This window comes from Bufo bufo, chromosome 6 (genome assembly GCF_905171765.1).
Source record: "Bufo bufo chromosome 6, aBufBuf1.1, whole genome shotgun sequence".
Classification (NCBI taxonomy): domain Eukaryota; kingdom Metazoa; phylum Chordata; class Amphibia; order Anura; family Bufonidae; genus Bufo; species Bufo bufo.
The window spans coordinates 268,716,083-268,736,073 of NC_053394.1; positions in this window are offsets into that span (position 1 = coordinate 268,716,083).

Sequence of the window (19,991 nt, forward strand, 5' to 3'; positions counted from 1 at the left end):
CTCACCTTACTTCCAAAAAAAGGTAATAAAAGTGATCAAAAAAGTCGTATGTACGCCAAAATAGTACCATTCAAACCGTCATCTTATCCCGCAAAAAATAAGCCCCTACATGAGACAATGGCCCAAAAAATAAAAAAAACTATGGCTCTCAGACTATGGAGACACTAAAACAAGTTTTTTTGGTTTAAAAAATGATATTATTGTGTAAAACCTTAATAAATAAATAAAAAGGTACACATATTAGGTATTGCCGTGTCGGTAAGAACCTGCTCTATAAAAATATCACATGATCTAACCCCTCAGGTCAACAACGTTAAAATAAAAAATAAAAATGGTGTAAAAAAAGCCATAATTTTGTCACCTTACTTCCAAAAAAAGGTTATAAAAGTGATCAAAAAAGTCATCCTGCAAAAAATGAGACCCTAACTAAGACAATCACCCTAAAAATAAAAAAAAACTATGGCTCTCAGACTATGGAGACACTAAAATGATTTTTTTTGTTTCAAAAATGATATTATTGTGTAAAACTTAAATAAATTTAAAAAAGTAAACATATTAGGTATCCCAGTGTCCGTAACAACCTGCTCTATAAAAATAACACATGATATAATCTGTCAGACGAACTTTGTAAATGATAAAAAATAAAAACAGGTATTTTTTGGCAAATTTTCCATTTTAATCCATTTTTTCCCGTAACAAAGCAAGGGTTAACAGCCAAACAAAACTCAATATTTATTGCCCTGATTCTTTAGTTTACAGAAACACCCCATATGTGGTCGTCAACCTCTGTACGGGCACACAGCAGGGCGCAGAAGGAAAGGAATGCCATATGGATTTTGGAAGGCAGTTTTTGCTGGACTTGTTTTTTGACACCATGTCCCATTTGAAGCCCCCCTGATGCACCCCTAGAGTAGAAACTCCAAAAGTGACCCCATTTAAGAAACTACACCCATCAAGGTATTCAAAACTGATTTTACAAACTTTGTTAACCCTTTAAGTGTTCCACAAGAACACAAAAAGTGTAATATAGAGCAACCAAAAATCATATGTACCCTAAAATAGTACCAAAAAAACTGACACCTTATCCCGTAGTTTCCAAAATGGGGTCACGTTTTTGGAGTTTCTACTCTAGGGGTGCATCAGGGGGCTTCAAATGGGACATGGTGTAAATAAACCAGTCCAGCGAAATCTGCCTTCCAAAAACCACACGGCGTTCCTTTCCCTCTACGCCCTGACGTGGGGCCCTACAGTGGTGTACGACCAGATATCGTGTGTTTCTGTAAACCGCAGAGTAAGGGCAATAAATTTATAGTTTTGTTTGGCTGTTAACCCTTGCTTTGTTAGTGGAAAAAATGGATTAAAATGGAAAATTTGGCAAAAATTTAAATTCTGAAATTTCATCTCCATTTGCCATCAACTCTTGGGGAACACCTAAAGGGTTAATAATGTTTGTAAAATCAGTTTTGAATACCTTGAGGGGTGTAGTTTCTAGAATTGGGTCACTTTTGGGTGGTTTCTATTATGTAAGCCTCACAAAGTGACTTCAGACCTGAACTGGTCCCTAAAAAGTGGGTTTTTGAAAATTTCTGAAAATTTTCAAGATTTGCATCTAAACTTCTAAGCCTTGTAACGTCCCAAAAAAATGGAATCATTCCCAAAATGAACCAAACATAAAGTAGACCTATGTGGAATGTAAACTAATAGCTATTTTTGGAGGTATTACTATGTATTATAGAAGTAGAGAAATTGAAACCTGGAAATTTGAAAAATTTTCCAAAATTTGGGTAAATTTAGTATTTTTTTATAAATAAAAATGATTTTTTTTTACTCCATTTTACCAGTGTTATGAAGTACAATATGTGACAAAAAAAACTATCTCAGAATGGCCTGGATAAGTAAAAGCGTTTTAAAGTTATCACCACATAAAGTGACACTGGTCAGATTTGCAAAAAATGGCCAAGTCCTTAAGGTGAAATAGGGCTGAGTCCTTAAGGGGTTAACAGACATGACTAGGAAGGGTGCGGATATTTCTGTCTGGTCTGATGCGGCATTACAGGCCTTTTCTGCTGTGAAAGAATGTTTTGCTTCGGCCCCATTCTGATGCAACCGGACGTGACTCAGCCATTTATTGTTGAGGTTGACGCGTCCGAGGTAGGGGTAGGAGCAATCTTGTCGCAAGGTCCTTCACCTAGTAAATGGTGCCCATGTGCATTTTTCTCTAAAAAACTCTCTACTGCTGAAAGGAATTATGATGTGGGGAATAGGGAATTGCTGGCCATTAAGTTGGCGTTCGAGGAATGGAGGCATTGGTTGAAAGGAGCAATTCACCCTATTACAGCACTTACGGATCACAAGAATCTGGCCTACCTGGAGTCGGTTAAGCGACTGAACCCAAGGCAGGCCAGATGGTCATTGTTTTTCACCAGATTTAACTTCATCGTCATTTACATCCTTGGGGTTAAGAACGTCAAGGCGGATGCTTTGTCGCGTAGCTTTCCTGGGGGGAGTGAGTCTAATGACCCTAGTCCCATTTTATCTGAAGGGGTAGTCATATCCGCTCTTTATCCTGGTCTTGAGGTCAGGGTGTTGGAGGCACAGGAGGATGCTCCGGACTCTTGTCCTCTGGGGAAGTTGTTTGTTCCCTCCGAATTACGTCACAAGGTGTTCGAGGAACATCACTGTATGGTGTTTGCTGGGCACCCTGGGAGCAGATCGACTGTCGATCTCATCTCTCGCAGATTTTGGTGGCCGGGGTTGCGTAAGTGTGTTGAGGACTATGTGTCAGCCTGTGGTACCTGTGCACGTGCTAAGGTGACACATACTCGGCCTTCCGGATCTCTGCTTCCATTGCCCATCCCGTCCAGACCTTGGACCCATTTGTCCATGGATTTTATCATGGATTTCTTCGGGAAAAACTGTGATTCTGGTGGTTGTAGATCGTTTTAGTAAAATGGCACACTTTATTCCATTACCTAGTCTACCCAATGCTAAAACTCTTGCACAGGTGTTTGTCGACAACATCGTGAAACTACATGGCATTCCCTCTGATGTGGTGTCCGTTAGAGGGACTCAGTTTGTTTCCAGATTCTGGAAAGCGTTCTGTACTCGTCTGGGTGTACAATTGTCCTTATCTTCGGCTTTTCATCCTCAGTCGAAAGGACAGACGGAGTGCACTAATCAGAATTTAGAGACTCACTTGAGATGTTTTGTTTCAGAGAATCAGGAAGAGTGGTCTTCATTTTTGTCGTTAGCTGAGTTTGCTATAAATAACAGTAGACAGGAATCCACTGATAAGTCGCTGTTTTTTGGGGCATATGGGTTCCATCCACAGTTTGGTACATTTTCTGGTGCTCAAAATTCCGGCATTCCTGAGGAGGAACGATATTCCTCTTCTTTGTCTTCTATTTGGCGGAAAATCCAAAATAACCTGAAAAAGATGGGCAACAGGTATAAGCGTGTAGCTGACAGGAGACGTATGAGTGGTCCGGACCTGAGAGTGGGTGATTCTGTGTGGTTGTCTACAAGAAGCATTAAACTTAAGGTACCTTCTTGGAAGTTGGGCCCAAGATTTATTGGTCCATATAAGATCACTGCCATTGTTAACCCTGTAGCCTTCCGTCTTGAACTTCCTCAGGCATTGAAAATACATAACGTATTTCATAAATCGTTGCTAAAGAAATGTGTCGAACCTGTTTAGCCGTCCTCCTTGCCTGCCGCTCCTGTCATGGTGGACGGCAATTTAGAATTTCAGATCAGCAGGATTGTGGACTCCCGAGTTCTCCAGAGATCCCTCCAGTATCTCATTCATTGGAGAGGGTACGGACCAGAGGAGAGGATGTGGGTTCCAGCGACCGATGTTAATGCTAGTCGTCTGGTGAGAGCATTCCTGTCACGAGTTGGAGGTCCCAGGAGAGACCACCGCTTCGTCAAGCAATAAACAGAAATCAGGTACAGACACATAAGAGTTTATTGCACAAACAAAAACATGGAAGGCAGCACAGAGAAAACATGAGCTCTATGTACCGTCAGCACAGTGGGAGAAAACCCCCACTGCGCCACTGTCTAGTAATACTCCAGAGGGGCGTGACTAAGCAACTCCTGGTATTCACTAGAGCCCTAGATGGTAAGGTTAGACTTTGCCGCAGGAAGTTTCCAGGGTCCACTCTGGAGCGTGAACTAGACAGTGACAGCAGGAACGAATGGACAACAGGTACCAGAAGGTACCGACGGCACATAGGCATACATAACATACAGGCAAATACAAAACAGAGCAACTAATAATACAAGCAAGAGTTCACGCAAGGGAGCAGGAGTGGCAATGAGCAGAGAAGGACTTGCTCCACCAGTAGTAAACTGCATGGCCTTGTCATGCCACTCTGCTGCAAAGGCTTGCTGAACACAGACATATGAATACAAAACAGGGCAACTAATAATACAAGCAGGAGTTCACGCAAGGGAGCAGGAGTGGCAATGAGCAGAGAAGGACTTGCTCCACCAGTAGTAAACTGCATGGCCTTGTCATGCCCCTCTGCTGCAAAGGCTTGCTGAACACAGACATCTGAATAAACACAAAGTAACTAAAACATAACTGGCAGAACAGAAAACAGGAAGACAGGAAAGAGGACGGGAAAAAGGAGGCAAATGAACAAGTAGGGAAACCCACAGAGCACAGACAGACACGGATCCCATGGGTCAGCAGCATGGGAGAGAGAGTACAAACCAGGAGCAGGACAAGACAACACACACCAGGAGAGCTGACACAGAACTGAGGAAACCTCAGCCTTAAAAACAGGTTCCATGGGTGCAGCAGAGAAGCCACACCCATGGAGCAGACAGAGGATAAACTCCTAATAAGCACACAGGGGAGTTAACCCATAAAGAACCACAAATGACACAGAAACAGAACTTCAGCGAGGAGCGCCGAACGAGCAAGAACGGAAGGTCACAGCCAGAGATAGTGGCTGTGACACTCCCACCCCTCAAAGCCCCCCCCCCCCTCTCCTCTCAAACAGAAAGGGGAAGAAGGCAAGGGGACAGAAATCAGGCAAGGGGACAGAAATCAAAGGGGTGACGAGGTACAAGGGCAGGAACACACATGACGACCGCAACCAGCCCAACCCCTGAAAACCAGCCTACACGGAGGGTCCGCAGCCAGTACGCCAGGGGAAGATAGCTAGCCAACACGGCATAAACGTCAAGTGAACCGCACCATGCAGTTACCTCCCCCTCCACTCTCCCTCCGGAGAATGACATGTCTGCCAAGAACTAATTGGCCAGACATGCAGACACCCCCTTCCGGAGGAGTGGGACAGGAACAGGAACTAAACTCAAATCCAAAGAAAATCAGAATCAGAGGGGTACAGAGGTACACAAGCAGAACACATACTACGACCGCAGCCAGCACGCAGCCCCTAGCAACCAGCCTACACGGTAAACGCAGCCAGTAGGAGTTCACGCAAGGGAGCAGGAGTGGCAATGAGCAGAGAAGGACTTGCTCCACCAGTAGTAAACTGCATGGCCTTGTCATGCCACTCTGCTGCAAAGGCTTGCTGAACACAGACATATGAATAAACACAAAGTAACTAAAACATAACTGGCAGAACAGAAAACAGGAAGACAGGAAAGAGGACGGGAAAAAGGACGCAAATGAACAAGTAGGGAAACCCACAGAGCACAGACAGACACGGATCCCATGGGTCAGCAGCATGGGAGAGAGAGTACAAACCAGGAGCAGGACAAGACAACACACACCAGGAGAGCTGACACAGAACTGAGGAAACCTCAGTCTTAAATACAGGTTCCATGGGTGCAGCAGAGAAGCCACACCCATGGAGCAGACAGAGGATAAACTCCTAATAAGCACACAGGGGAGTTAACCCATAAAGAACCACAAATGACACAGAAACAGAACTTCAGCGAGGAGCGCCGAACGAGCAAGAACGGAAGGTCACAGCCAGAGATAGTGGCTGTGACACTCCCACCCCTCAAAGCCCCCCCCCCTCTCCTCTCAAACAGAAAGGGGAAGAAGGCAAGGGGACAGAAATCAGGCAAGGGGACAGAAATCAAAGGGGTGACGAGGTACAAGGGCAGGAACACACATGACGACCGAAACCAGCCCAACCCCTGAAAACCAGCCTACACGGAGGGTCCGCAGCCAGTACGCCAGGGGAAGATAGCTAGCCAACACGGCATAAACGTCAAGTGAACCGCACCATGCAGTTACCTCCCCCTCCACTCTCCCTCCGGAGAATGACATGTCTGCCAAGAACTAATTGGCCAGACATGCAGACACCCCCTTCCGGAGGAGTGGGACAGGAACAGGAACTAAACTCAAATCCAAAGAAAATCAGAATCAGAGGGGTACAGAGGTACACAAGCAGAACACATACTACGACCGCAGCCAGCACGCAGCCCCTAGCAACCAGCATACACGGTAAACGCAGCCAGTAGGAGTTCACGCAAGGGAGCAGGAGTGGCAATGAGCAGAGAAGGACTTGCTCCACCAGTAGTAAACTGCATGGCCTTGTCATGCCACTCTGCTGCAAAGGCTCGCTGAACACAGACATATGAATAAACACAAAGTAACTAAAACATAACTGGCAGAACAGAAAACAGGAAGACAGGAAAGAGGACGGGAAAAAGGACGCAAATGAACAAGTAGGGAAACCCACAGAGCACAGACAGACACGGATCCCATGGGTCAGCAGCATGGGAGAGAGAGTACAAACCAGGAGCAGGACAAGACAACACACACCAGGAGAGCTGACACAGAACTGAGGAAACCTCAGTCTTAAATACAGGTTCCATGGGTGCAGCAGAGAAGCCACACCCATGGAGCAGACAGAGGATAAACTCCTAATAAGCACACAGGGGAGTTAACCCATAAAGAACCACAAATGACACAGAAACAGAACTTCAGCGAGGAGCGCCGAACGAGCAAGAACGGAAGGTCACAGCCAGAGATAGTGGCTGTGACAATTCCACAGAGCTCATCCTGATAAGGTCGGTCCTGGGTGCCCGGAGGTCACCCGTAGAAGGGGGAGTACTGTCACATCTGTGACAGGTCCCAGAAGGTCTGAAAGATTATCTATGCATTAGTGATCTGACAGCCTCTTTTGGTTTCACTTTGTCTGTGTGTTGCTGGTATGTCCACACCTCCTGTTCAGGTGTGGAACATGTGACCTCTACCACACCCTATTTAGTCTGACTTTTCCCATCACTCCTTGCTTGGGATAGCTTCATTTGGTCTTGGAAGAGCTGGAGTGTGGTTCGTGTTGAAGTCCTGTTTATCCTTCATCCTCTAAAGTTAAGTGTTCCGTTTGTCGTGTTTTGTATCCCCCCCCCCCCCCCCCCCCCGGTTGTTTACTAGGCCTCAGTGAGAAGCTAGTTTCTTCACCAGGGAAGGAACAGGTGGTCTCTGCCCTGTCATTATCCTTAGGGCATCTGAGGGTCACCAGGGTTTTCTAGGTTCCCGTGTATGGGTATCTCTACCATCGAGAGGTGCCCATACGGATAGGAGTTAGGGCCAGGAGCAGAGTTTTATAGGTGGTGACCCTTTTCCTTCCGTAGAGGTGAGGCCTAGTGTCTTTTCCTTCCTTCTTGATTGTCTTTTGGTGTTCTCCCCTACTACATCCGTGACAAGGTCAATGTTAAAGGGGCGGCCACTGTGGAGGTCAATGTTAAAGGGGCGGTCACTGTGGAGGTCACTGTTAAAGGGGCGGACAGTTTGTAGGTCACTGTTAAAGAGGCGGTCACTGTTAAAGGGGCAGTCACTGTTAAAGAGCGGGAACTGTGGAGGTTACTGTTAAAAGGGTGGGCACTGTGGAGGTCAATGTTAAAGGGACGGCCATTGTAGAGGTCAATGTTAAAGGGGAGGGCACTGTGGAGGTCACTGTTAAAGGGGCAGGTACTGTAGAGGTCACTGTTATGGGGGATACTGTTGATATTTTTTTATGACACACAGAAACATGAAATGAAAAAGATTAAATATACCCATGCAAAGCTGGGTCCTTCTGCTAGTATATACATAATTTTCATAATTTGCCTCCAATCCTACATCTAATAATTAATTTATTTTTATTAACATTTTCCTCTGTTTTGCTCACTCCTTTGTTTGATAGTTTCTTGTCTGTCTAGCCATAGGATGACCAAACACAGTGTCATACTATCTACATGCTAACTGTAATTTTTGCTTAGCAATGTCATGAATATAGCTAATAGCTTTACCGCCAATAATGCCAGTATCTTAAACAGCACGATCCTATATCCAGGATCGCGCATCTACCCTGGGCCAAGGACACGTCTCTACGTTACGTGCGTCACATATGGAGCCAGGCCTCGCTTTGAGACAGCTCCACGTTTAAAGGCAGGCGAACCCGCAGGTATCTTCATGGCCAAACTTCGCCTACAGCGTCATATCCAATCCGTGCTAACGGAGCAAGGGGGCATCTATCTATGGCTACCCTCCTTCCCATCACCCTTTCTATGCAAATTTAGACCACATCTTTGGTCATATTTTGCCTATTTTTGGAGCATATTAATGTGTGGATTATATATCAGTATCCACAAGGAGGCTCACTTATACCTCTCCATGTACCTTTAGTTTACACCCAGTACCTATTTGCTTTCCCCTGATGAGTCTTTTTTTCTCATCCCAAAAAGCGAAACATGCATGTAGCGAAAGGATAGGATATGGCCAAATAGGGTCAGTTTACTTAGGGCAAGGTTCCAGACGAGGTCACTCTTGTCAGGGCGGGTGGTTAGGACATCAGGGCCAGAATAGCACCCGCTCTGCAGGGTAATTGTAGGGACAATGTATCCCATACTTCATCAACTCTTTAACATCATTATCTAATACAGGGACAACAATTTCCTATCTTCATGGGATTTTGATGCACTACGGAACCCAACAAGGAACTGGTAGGACAAATGTTTTTTTTACTGGATGCCGCCGAGCAGCAATGGTCCTACCATTTAACCCTTTCTACCTAGGGCCCGTTTTCGCCTTCCTGCATCGGGCATTTTTTGTAAATCCGACATGTCTCACTTTATGTGGTAATAACTTTGGAACACTTTTTATTTATCCAAGCAATTCTGAGACTGTTTTCTCGTGACACATTGTACTTCATGGTAGTCATAAATTTGAGTCAATATATTTCACCTTTATTTATGAAAAAATCCCAAATTTACCCAAAATTTTGAAAAATTAGCAATTTTCTAAATTTATCAGTGCCCACCCTTTTAACAGTAACCTCCACAGTTCCCGCCCTTTTAACAGTGACTGCCCCTTTAACAGTGACCGCCTCTATAACAGTGACCTCCAAACTGTCCGCCCCTTTAACAGTGACCTCCACAGTGACCGCCCCTTTAACATTGACCTCCACAGTGTCAGCCCCTTTAACAGTGACCGCATCTTTAACAGTGACCTGCACAGTGCCTACCCATTTAACAGTGACTTCCACAGTGCCCGACCCTTTAACAGTGACCTCTACAGTGCTCACCCATTTAACATTGACCACCCCTTTAACAGTGACCTTCATAGTGGATGCCCTTTTAACAGTGACCTCTACAGTACCCGCCCCTTTAACAGTGACTTTCATAGTGCCCCCCCTTTAACCACTTCAGCCCCCAGTGCTTAAACACCCTGAAAGACCAGGCCACTTTTTACACTTCTGACCTACACTACTTTCACCGTTTATTGCTCGGTCATGCAACTTACCACCCAAATGAATTTTACCTCCTTTTCTTCTCACTAATAGAGCTTTCATTTGGTGGTATTTCATTGCTGCTGACATTTTTACTTTTTTTGTTATTAATCGAAATTTAACGATTTTTTTGCAAAAAAATGAAATTTTTCACTTTCAGTTGTAAAATTTTGCAAAAAAAAACGAGATCCATATAGAAATTTTGCTCTAAATTTATAGTTCTACATGTCTTTGATAAAAAAAAAATGTTTGGGTAAAAAAAAAATGGTTTGGGTAAAAGTTATAGCGTTTACAAACTATGGTACAAAAATGTGAATTTCCGCTTTTTGAAGCAGCTCTGACTTTCTGAGCACCTGTCATGTTTCCTGAGGTTCTACAATGGCCAGACAGTAGAAAAACCCCACAAATGACCCCATTTCGGAAAGTACACACCCTAAGGTATTCGCTGATGGGCATAGTGAGTTCATAGAACTTTTTATTTTTTGTCACAAGTTAGCGGAAAATGATGATTTTTTTTATTTTTATTTTTTTCTTACAAAGTCTCATATTCCACTAACTTGTGACAAAAAATAAAAACTTCTATGAACTCACTATGCCCATCAGCGAATACCTTGGGGTCTCTTCTTTCGAAAATGGGGTCACTTGTGGGGTAGTTATACTGCCCTGGCATTCTAGGGGCCCAAATGTGTGGTAAGGAGTTTGAAATCAAATTCTGTAAAAAATGACCTGTGAAATCCGAAAGGTGCTCTTTGGAATATGGGCCCCTTTGCCCACCTAGGCTGCAAAAAAGTGTCACACATCTGGTATCTCCGTACTCAGGAGAAGGTGGGGAATGTGTTTTGGGGTGTCTTTTTACATATACCCATGCTGGGTGAGATAAATATCTTGGTCAAATGCCAACTTTGTATAAAAAAAATGGGAAAAGTTGTCTTTTGCCAAGATATTTCTCTCACCCAGCATGGGTATATGTAAAAAGACACCCCAAAACACATTCCCCACCTTCTCCTGAGTACGGAGATACCAGATGTGTGACACTTTTTTGCAGCCTAGGTGGGCAAAGGGGCCCATATTCCAAAGAGCACCTTTCGGATTTCACTCGTCATTTTTTACAGAATTTGATTTCAAACTCCTTACCACACATTTGGGCCCCTAGAATGCCAGGGCAGTATAACTACCCCACAAGTGACCCCATTTTGGAAAGAAGACACCCCAAGGTATTCCGTGAGGGGCATGGCAAGTTCCTAGAATTTTTTATTTTTTGTCACAAGTTAGTGGAAAATGATGATTTTTATTTTATTTATTTTTTTCATACAAAGTCTCATATTCCACTAACTTGTGACAAAAAATAAAAACTTCCATGAACTCACTATGCCCATCAGCGAATACCTTGGGGTCTCTTCTTTCCAAAATGGGGTCACTTGTGGGGTAGTTATACTGCCCTGGCATTCTAGGGGCCCAAATGTGTGGTAAGGAGTTTGAAATCAAATTCTGTAAAAAATGACCTGTGAAATCCGAAAGGTGCTCTTTGGAATATGGGCCCCTTTGCCCACCTAGGCTGCAAAAAAGTGTCACACATCTGGTATTGCCGTACTCAGGAGAAGGTGGGGAATGTGTTTAGGGGTGTCATTTTACATATACCCATGCTGGGTGAGATAAATATCTTGGTCAAATGCCAACTTTGTATAAAAAAATGGGAAAAGTTGTCTTTTGCCAAGATATTTCTCTCACCCAGCATGGGTATATGTAAAATGACACCCCAAAACACATTCCCCAACTTCTCCTGAGTACGGCGATACCAGATGTGTGACACTTTTTTGCAGCCTAGGTGGGCAAAGGGGCCCATATTCCAAAGAGCACCTTTCGGATTTCACAGGTCATTTTTTACAGAATTTGATTTCAAACTCCTTACCACAAATTTGGGCCCCTAGAATGCCAGGGCAGTATAACTACCCCACAAGTGACCCCATTTTGGAAAGAAGAGACCCCAAGGTATTCGCTGATGGGCATAGTGAGTTCATGGAAGTTTTTATTTTTTGTCACAAGTTAGTGGAATATGAGACTTTGTATGAAAAAAAAAAAAAAAAAAAATCATCATTTTCCACTAACTTGTGACAAAAAATAAAAAATTCTAGGAACTCGCCATGCCCCTCACGGAATACCTTGGGGTGTCTTCTTTCCAAAATGGGGTCATTTGTGGGGTAGTTATACTGCCCTGGCATTTTCCAGGGGCCCTAATGTGTGGTAAGTAGGTAAATGACCTGTGAAATCCTAAAGGTGCTCTTTGGAATATGGGCCCCTTTGCCCACCTAGGCTGCAAAAAAGTGTCACACATCTGGTATCTCCGTACTCGGGAGAAGTTGGGGAATGTGTTTTGGGGTGTCATTTTACATATACCCATGCTGGGTGAGAGAAATATCTTGGCAAAAGACAACTTTTCCCATTTTTTTATACAAAGTTGGCATTTGACCAAGATATTTCTCTCACCCAGCATGGGTATATGTAAAATGACACCCCAAAACACATTCTCCAACTTCTCCTGAGTACGGCGATACCAGATGTGTGACACTTTTTTGCAGCCTAGATGCGCAAAGGGGCCCAAATTCCTTTTAGGAGGGCATTTTTAGACATTTGGATACCAGACTTCTTCTCACGCTTTGGGGCCCCTAGAATGCCAGGGCAGTATAAATACCCCACATGTGACCCCATTTTGGAAATAAGACACCCCAAGGTATTCAATGAGGGGCATGGCGAGTTCATAGAAATTATTTTTTTTTGGCACAAGTTAGCGGAAATTGATATTTTTAATTTTTTTCTCACAAAGTCTCCCGTTCCGCTAACTTGGGACAAAAATTTCAATCTTTCATGGACTCAATATGCCCCTCACGGAATACCTGGGGGTGTCTTCTTTCCGAAATGGGGTCACATGTGGGGTATTTATACTGCCCTGGCATTCTAGGGGCCCTAAAGCGTGAGAAGAAGTCTGGAATATAAATGTCTAAAAAAATTTACGCATTTGGATTCCGTGAGGGGTATGGTGAGTTCATGTGAGATTAAATTTTTTGACACAAGTTAGTGGAATATGAGACTTTGTAAGAAAAAAAAATAAAAATTCCGCTAACTTGGGCCAAAAAAATGTCTGAATGGAGCCTTACAGAGGGTGATCAATGACAGGGGGGTTATCAATGACAGGGGGGTGATCAATGACAGGGGGGGTGATCAATGACAGGGGGGGTGATCAATGACAGGGGGGTGATCAGGGAGTCTATATGGGGTGATCACCACAGTCATTGATCATGCCCCTGTAAGGCTTCATTCAGACGTCCGGATGCGTTTTGCGGATCGGATCCATCTATCAGTGCATCCGTAAAAATCATGCGGACATCTGAATGGAGCTTTACAGGGGGGTGATCAGGGAGTCTATATGGGGTGATCACCACAGTCATTGATCATGCCCCTGTAAGGCTTCATTCAGACGTCCGGATGCGTTTTGCGGATCGGATCCATCTATCAGTGCATCCGTAAAAATCATGCGGACATCTGAATGGAGCTTTACAGGGGGGTGATCAGGGAGTCTATATGGGGTGATCACCACAGTCATTGATCATGCCCCTGTAAGGCTTCATTCAGACGTCCGGATGCGTTTTGCGGATCCGATCCATCTATCAGTGCATCCGTAAAAATCATGCGGACATCTGAATGGAGCTTTACAGGGGGGTAATCAATGACAGGGGGGTGATCACCACAGTCATTGATCATGCCCCTGTAAGGCTTCATTCAGACGTCCGGATGCGTTTTGCGGATCGGATCCATCTATCAGTGCATCCGTAAAAATCATGCGGACATCTGAATGGAGCTTTACAGGGGGGTGATCAGGGAGTCTATATGGGGTGATCACCACAGTCATTGATCATGCCCCTGTAAGGCTTCATTCAGACGTCCGGATGCGTTTTGCGGATCGGATCCATCTATCAGTGCATCCGTAAAAATCATGCGGACATCTGAATGGAGCTTTACAGGGGGGTGATCAGGGAGTCTATATGGGGTGATCACCACAGTCATTGATCATGCCCCTGTAAGGCTTCATTCAGACGTCCGGATGCGTTTTGCGGATCCGATCCATCTATCAGTGCATCCGTAAAAATCATGCGGACATCTGAATGGAGCTTTACAGGGGGGTAATCAATGACAGGGGGGTGATCACCACAGTCATTGATCATGCCCCTGTAAGGCTTCATTCAGACGTCCGGGTGCGTTTTGCGGATCGGATCCATCTATCAGTGCATCCGTAAAAATCATGCGGACATCTGAATGGAGCTTTACAGGGGGGTGATCAGGGAGTCTATATGGGGTGATCACCACAGTCATTGATCATGCCCCTGTAAGGCTTCATTCAGACGTCCGGATGCGTTTTGCGGATCGGATCCATCTATCAGTGCATCCGTAAAAATCATGCGGACATCTGAATGGAGCTTTACAGGGGGGTGATCAGGGAGTCTATATGGGGTGATCACCACAGTCATTGATCATGCCCCTGTAAGGCTTCATTCAGACGTCCGGATGCGTTTTGCGGATCCGATCCATCTATCAGTGCATCCGTAAAAATCATGCGGACATCTGAATGGAGCTTTACAGGGGGGTAATCAATGACAGGGGGGTGATCACCACAGTCATTGATCATGCCCCTGTAAGGCTTCATTCAGACGTCCGGGTGCGTTTTGCGGATCGGATCCATCTATCAGTGCATCCGTAAAAATCATGCGGACATCTGAATGGAGCTTTACAGGGGGGTGATCAGGGAGTCTATATGGGGTGATCACCACAGTCATTGATCATGCCCCTGTAAGGCTTCATTCAGACGTCCGGATGCGTTTTGCGGATCGGATCCATCTATCAGTGCATCCGTAAAAATCATGCGGACATCTGAATGGAGCTTTACAGGGGGGTGATCAGGGAGTCTATATGGGGTGATCACCACAGTCATTGATCATGCCCCTGTAAGGCTTCATTCAGACGTCCGGATGCGTTTTGCGGATCCGATCCATCTATCAGTGCATCCGTAAAAATCATGCGGACATCTGAATGGAGCTTTACAGGGGGGTAATCAATGACAGGGGGGTAATCAATGACAGGGGGGTGATCAGGGAGTCTATATGGGGTGATCACCACAGTCATTGATCACGCCCCTGTAAGGCTTCATTCAGACGTCCGGATGCGTTTTGCGGATCCGATCCATCTATCAGTGGATCCGTAAAAATCATGCGGACGTCTGAATGGAGCTTTACAGGGGGTTGATCAATGACAGGGGGGTAATCAATGACAGGGGGGTGATCAGGGAGTCTATATGGGGTGATCAGGGGTGATCAGGGGCTAATAAGGGGTTAATAAGTGACGGGGGGGTGTAGTGTAGTGGTGCTTGGTGCTACTTTACTGAGCTACCTGTGTCCTCTGGTGGTCGATCCAAACAAAGGGGACCACCAGAGGACCAGGTAGCAGGTATATTAGACGCTGTTATCAAAACAGCGTCTAATATACCTGTTAGGGGTTAAAAAAAACACATCTCCAGCCTGCCAGCGAACGATCGCCGCTGGCAGGCTGGAGATCAACTCTCTTACCTTCCGTTCCTGTGAGCGCGCGCGCCTGTGTGCGCGCGTTCACAGGAAATCTCGGCCATCGCGAGATGACGCATATATGCGTGACTCTGCGCAGGGCTGCCACCCCTGGAACGCGATCCTGCGTTAGGCGGTCCGGAGGTGGTTAACAGTGATCTCTGCACTGCCTGCCCCTTTAACAGTGACCTCCACAGTGACTTCCACATTGCCCATCCCTTTAATAGTGACCACCCTATTAACAATGACCTGCATAGTGCCTGCCCCTTTAACAGTGACCTCCACAGTGCCTGCCCCTTTAACAGTGACCTCCACAGTGCCTGCCCCTTTAACAGTGACCTCCACAGTGCCTGCCCCTTTAACAGTGACTTCCACAGTGACTTCCACATTGCCCATCCCTTTAATAGTGACCACCCCTTTAACAATGACCTCCGCAGTGCTCGCCCTTTAACAGTGACCTCCACAGAGTCTGCCCCTTTAACAGTGACCTCCACAGTGTTCGCCCCTTTAACAATGACCTTCACAGTGCCTTCCCCTTTAACAGTGACCTCCACAGTACCCGCACCTTTAACAGTGACGTTCATAATGCCCCCCCTTTAACAGTGATCTCTGCACTGCCTGCCCCTTTAACAGTGACCTCCACAGTGACTTCCACATTGCCCATCCCTTTAATAGTGACCACCCTATTAACAATGACCTGCATAGTGCCTGCCCTATAAGAGTGACCTCCACAGTGCCTGCCCCTTTAACAGTGACCTCCACAGTGCCTGCCCCTTTAACAGTGACTTCCACAGTGACTTCCACATTGCCCATCCCTTTAATAGTGACCGCCCCTTTAACAATGACCTCCGCAGTGCCCGCCCTTTAACAGTGACCTCCACAGAGTCTGCCCCTTTAACAGTGACCTCCACAGTGTTCGCCCCTTTAACAATGACCTTCACAGTGCCTTCCCCTTTAACAGTGACCTCCACAGTGCCCGCCCCTTTAACAATGACCTTCACAGTGCACGCCCCTTTAACATTGACCACCCCTTTAACAGTGACCTTCACAGGGCCTTCCCCTTTAACAGAGACCTCCACAGTGCTTGCCCGTTTAACAGTGACCTCCACAGTGCCCACTCCTTTTCAGTGCCCGCCCCTTTAATATTGACCACCCCTTTAACATTGACCTTCATAGTGGCTGCCCCTTTAACAGTGACCTTCACAGTGCCCGCCCCTTAACAGTGACCTCCACAGTGCCTACCCCTTTAGCAGTGACCTCATAAGTGCTGGTCCCCTTTAAAAATCATGTTTTAGTGTCTATATTCTGAGAGCCATAGTTTTTTCAGTTTTTGGGCGATTATCTTAGGTAGGGTCTAATTTTTTGTGGGGTGAGATGACGGTTTGATTGGCACTATTTTGGGGTGCATATGACTTTTTGATCGCTTGCTATTACAATTTTTGTGATGTAAGGTGACAAAAAATGGTTTATTTAGCACAGTTTTTATTTTAATTTTTTTACAGTGTTCATCTAAGGGGTTAGGTCATGTGATATTTTTATAAAGCCGGTCGATACGGATGCGGCGATACCTAATATGTATACTTTTTTTTTTACTTATGTTTAATTATGATTTAAGTTTTACACAATAATAGCTTTTTTAAAACCAAAAAAATTATGTTTTAGTGTCTCCATATTCTGAGCCATAGTTTTTTATTTTTTGGCCGATTGTCTCAGGTAGGGGCTCATTTTTTGCGGGATGAGGTGACGGTTAGATTGGTACTATTTTGGTGGGCAAACGCCTTTTTGATCGCTTGCTGTTGTACTTTTTGTGATGTAAGGTGACAAAAAAATGGTTTATTTAGCACAGTTTTTATTTTTTATTTTTTACGGTGTTCACTGTGGAGGGGTTAGGTTATGTGATATGTTTATAGAGCCGGTCGATACGGACACGGCGATACCAATTTTTTTTTACTTTATTTGGGGAAAATGACGTTTTTGTTTATTTTTACTTGAAACTTTTAATTTTTGGGAGGGAAAACTTTATTTTTTCAACTTTATTTTTTCACTTTATTTTTTGTCCCACTTTGTGCCTTCAACTTTTGGGGGTCTAATCCTTTACAATGCATTCCAATACTTCTGTATTGGAATGCATTTGCTGTATGAGTAATACAGTGAGTATTACTCATACAGCTTCCGGCCTGTGAGATCCAGGGGGCTGGATCTCACAGGCTCGTCACAGGAAGGCAGCGCTGATGCCTCAGGAAGGCATCGCGCTGCCTTCCATGCGCATTTAGCCAAGGTGCCTGGATTATTTGAGCCAAGATGATTTGAGCAGGCACCTTGTTCCGATCACTGCCCGCCGGGCAGCGGTGATCGGAAATACACATGACGTACTGGTACGTCAGGTGTCCTTAAGTACCAGGACAACATGCCGTACTGGTACATCATGTGTCCGGAAGAGGTTAAATTTCTCTGCTTTTAAAACAGAAAGTGATACGGTTACCTCATAAAATATTCATTAGCTAACATTCCCCATATGTCTACTTTATGTTGGCATCATTTTGTAAATGTCATTTTATTTTTTTAGGACGTTAAAAGGCTTAGAATTTTAGAAGCAATTCTTAAAATTTTTACGAAAATTTTCAAAACCCACTTTTTAAGGACCAGTTCAGGTCTGAAGTCACTTTGTGGGCTTACATAGTGGAAACCCCCGATAAATTACCCCATTGTAGAAACTACACCCCTCAAGCTACTCAAAACTGATTTTACAAACTGTGTTAACCTTTTAGGTGTTCCACAAGAATTAAAGGAAAATGTAGATGAAATTTCAAAATTTCACTTTTTTGGCAGATTTTTCATTTTAATCTAAAAACGTAATATTTATTACCCTGATTCTGCGGTTTACAGAAACACCCCACATGTGGTCGTAAACTGATGTAAGTGCACACGGCAGGGCGCAGAAGGAAAGGAACGCCATATGGTTTTTGGAAGGCAGATTTTGCTGGACTGGTTTTTAGATGACATGTCCCATTTTAAGCCCCCCGATGCACCCTAAGAGTAGAAACTTCCTAAAAGTGACCTCATTTTGGAAACTAGGGGATAAGGTGGCAGTTTTATTGGCACTATTTTGGGGTACATATGATTTTTAATTGCTATATATTATGTTTTTTGTGAGGCAAGGCAGCCAAAAAATTGATGTTTTGGCATAGTTTTTATTTTTGACAGGGTAGATCATGTGCTATTTTTATAGAGCAGGTTGTTACAGGCAATAAAAAAACTAAAATTGGGAAAAAGTCCAGGCCCAGACGGTCTCACGGCCTGTTACTATAAAAAGTTCAAAGACATATTGGCTCCCCGTCTAGTGGAATATTTCAATTTGATAGGAAAGGAAGAGTCATGGAGGGAGGAATCCCTTATCGCCCATATTACATTAATCCATAAAGAAGGGAAAGACTGAATGTTCTAATTACCGACCGATCTCGCTACTAAATGTCGATCTAAAGCTATATGCTACATTACTGGCGGGTAGGATTAGTACCTTAGTTGGAGCACTTGTCGGTGATGATCAGGTGGGATTTGTACCTGGCCGTGAGGCCAAAGACAACACAACGAAAGTGGTTCATTTAATGCAATTCGCCAAAGTCAGACGCATCCCAACAATCCTGATCGCCTCTGACGCCGAGAAGGCGTTTGACAGGCTGAATTGGATCTACCTTAGCAATACACTTATTAAATTTGGATTCCCAGAAATTTTCATAAATAAAGTTATGGCCCTCTATACGATTCCCAAAGCAGAAAATTAAGGTAAACAGAGTTTTGTCAAACCCTTTTCCTATCAGTAATGGAACAAGGCAGGGATGCCCTCTATCTCCACTTTTATTCATACTGTCCCTAGAACCGTTCTTGACCAAAATCAGGTCAAATAATTCCATAAATGGCTTAAACACAGGCTCCGGAGAGCATAAAATAAATGAAATAAATAAACGATACTCTATTTGTAATAACCAATCCGAAATCTTCTTTACCGAACTTGTTAGATGAGTTTTCACTTTTCCATGAAGTATCAGACTTCAAAATCAACTTAACTAAATCAGAAATCTATAATATCAACGTTAGACCCAGTGACTGGGAGAAAATTGTCTCACTTAGTGCCTTGAAACCAGCTGTTGGTGCTTTCAAGTACCTGGGAACTAATCTTTGCCATAATATAAAAGAACTCTACAAATTGAATTTCCCCAAAATTCTAAAACAGACGGAAATACAACTTAAGGAATGGGAGGATCTTTGGCTATCTTGGTTTGGTAGAATAAATGTGATAAAAATGTCTATAGTCCCCAAGATTCTATACCTATTACAAACGCTACCCATCAATATACCCAAAGATTTCTTTAATAAACTCAGGAGATTGATTGCTAAGTTCATTTGGAAGGGCAAAACTTCTAGGCTATCCTATGAGCTTCTAACTAGAGCCAGGAAAGACGGAGGGGTTAATCTCCCAGATTTAGAGAAATTCTATAAAGCTGCGTGGCTTTCCAGGTCACTTGAATGGTTCACACATCCGGTAAGAAAGAAATGGGTCTCGATAGAGCGTGATTTCGCAGGAATACACTGCGTGCAGAATTATTAGGCAAATGAGTATTTTGACCACATCATCCTCTTTATGCATGTTGTCTTACTCCAAGCTGTATAGGCTCTAAAGCCT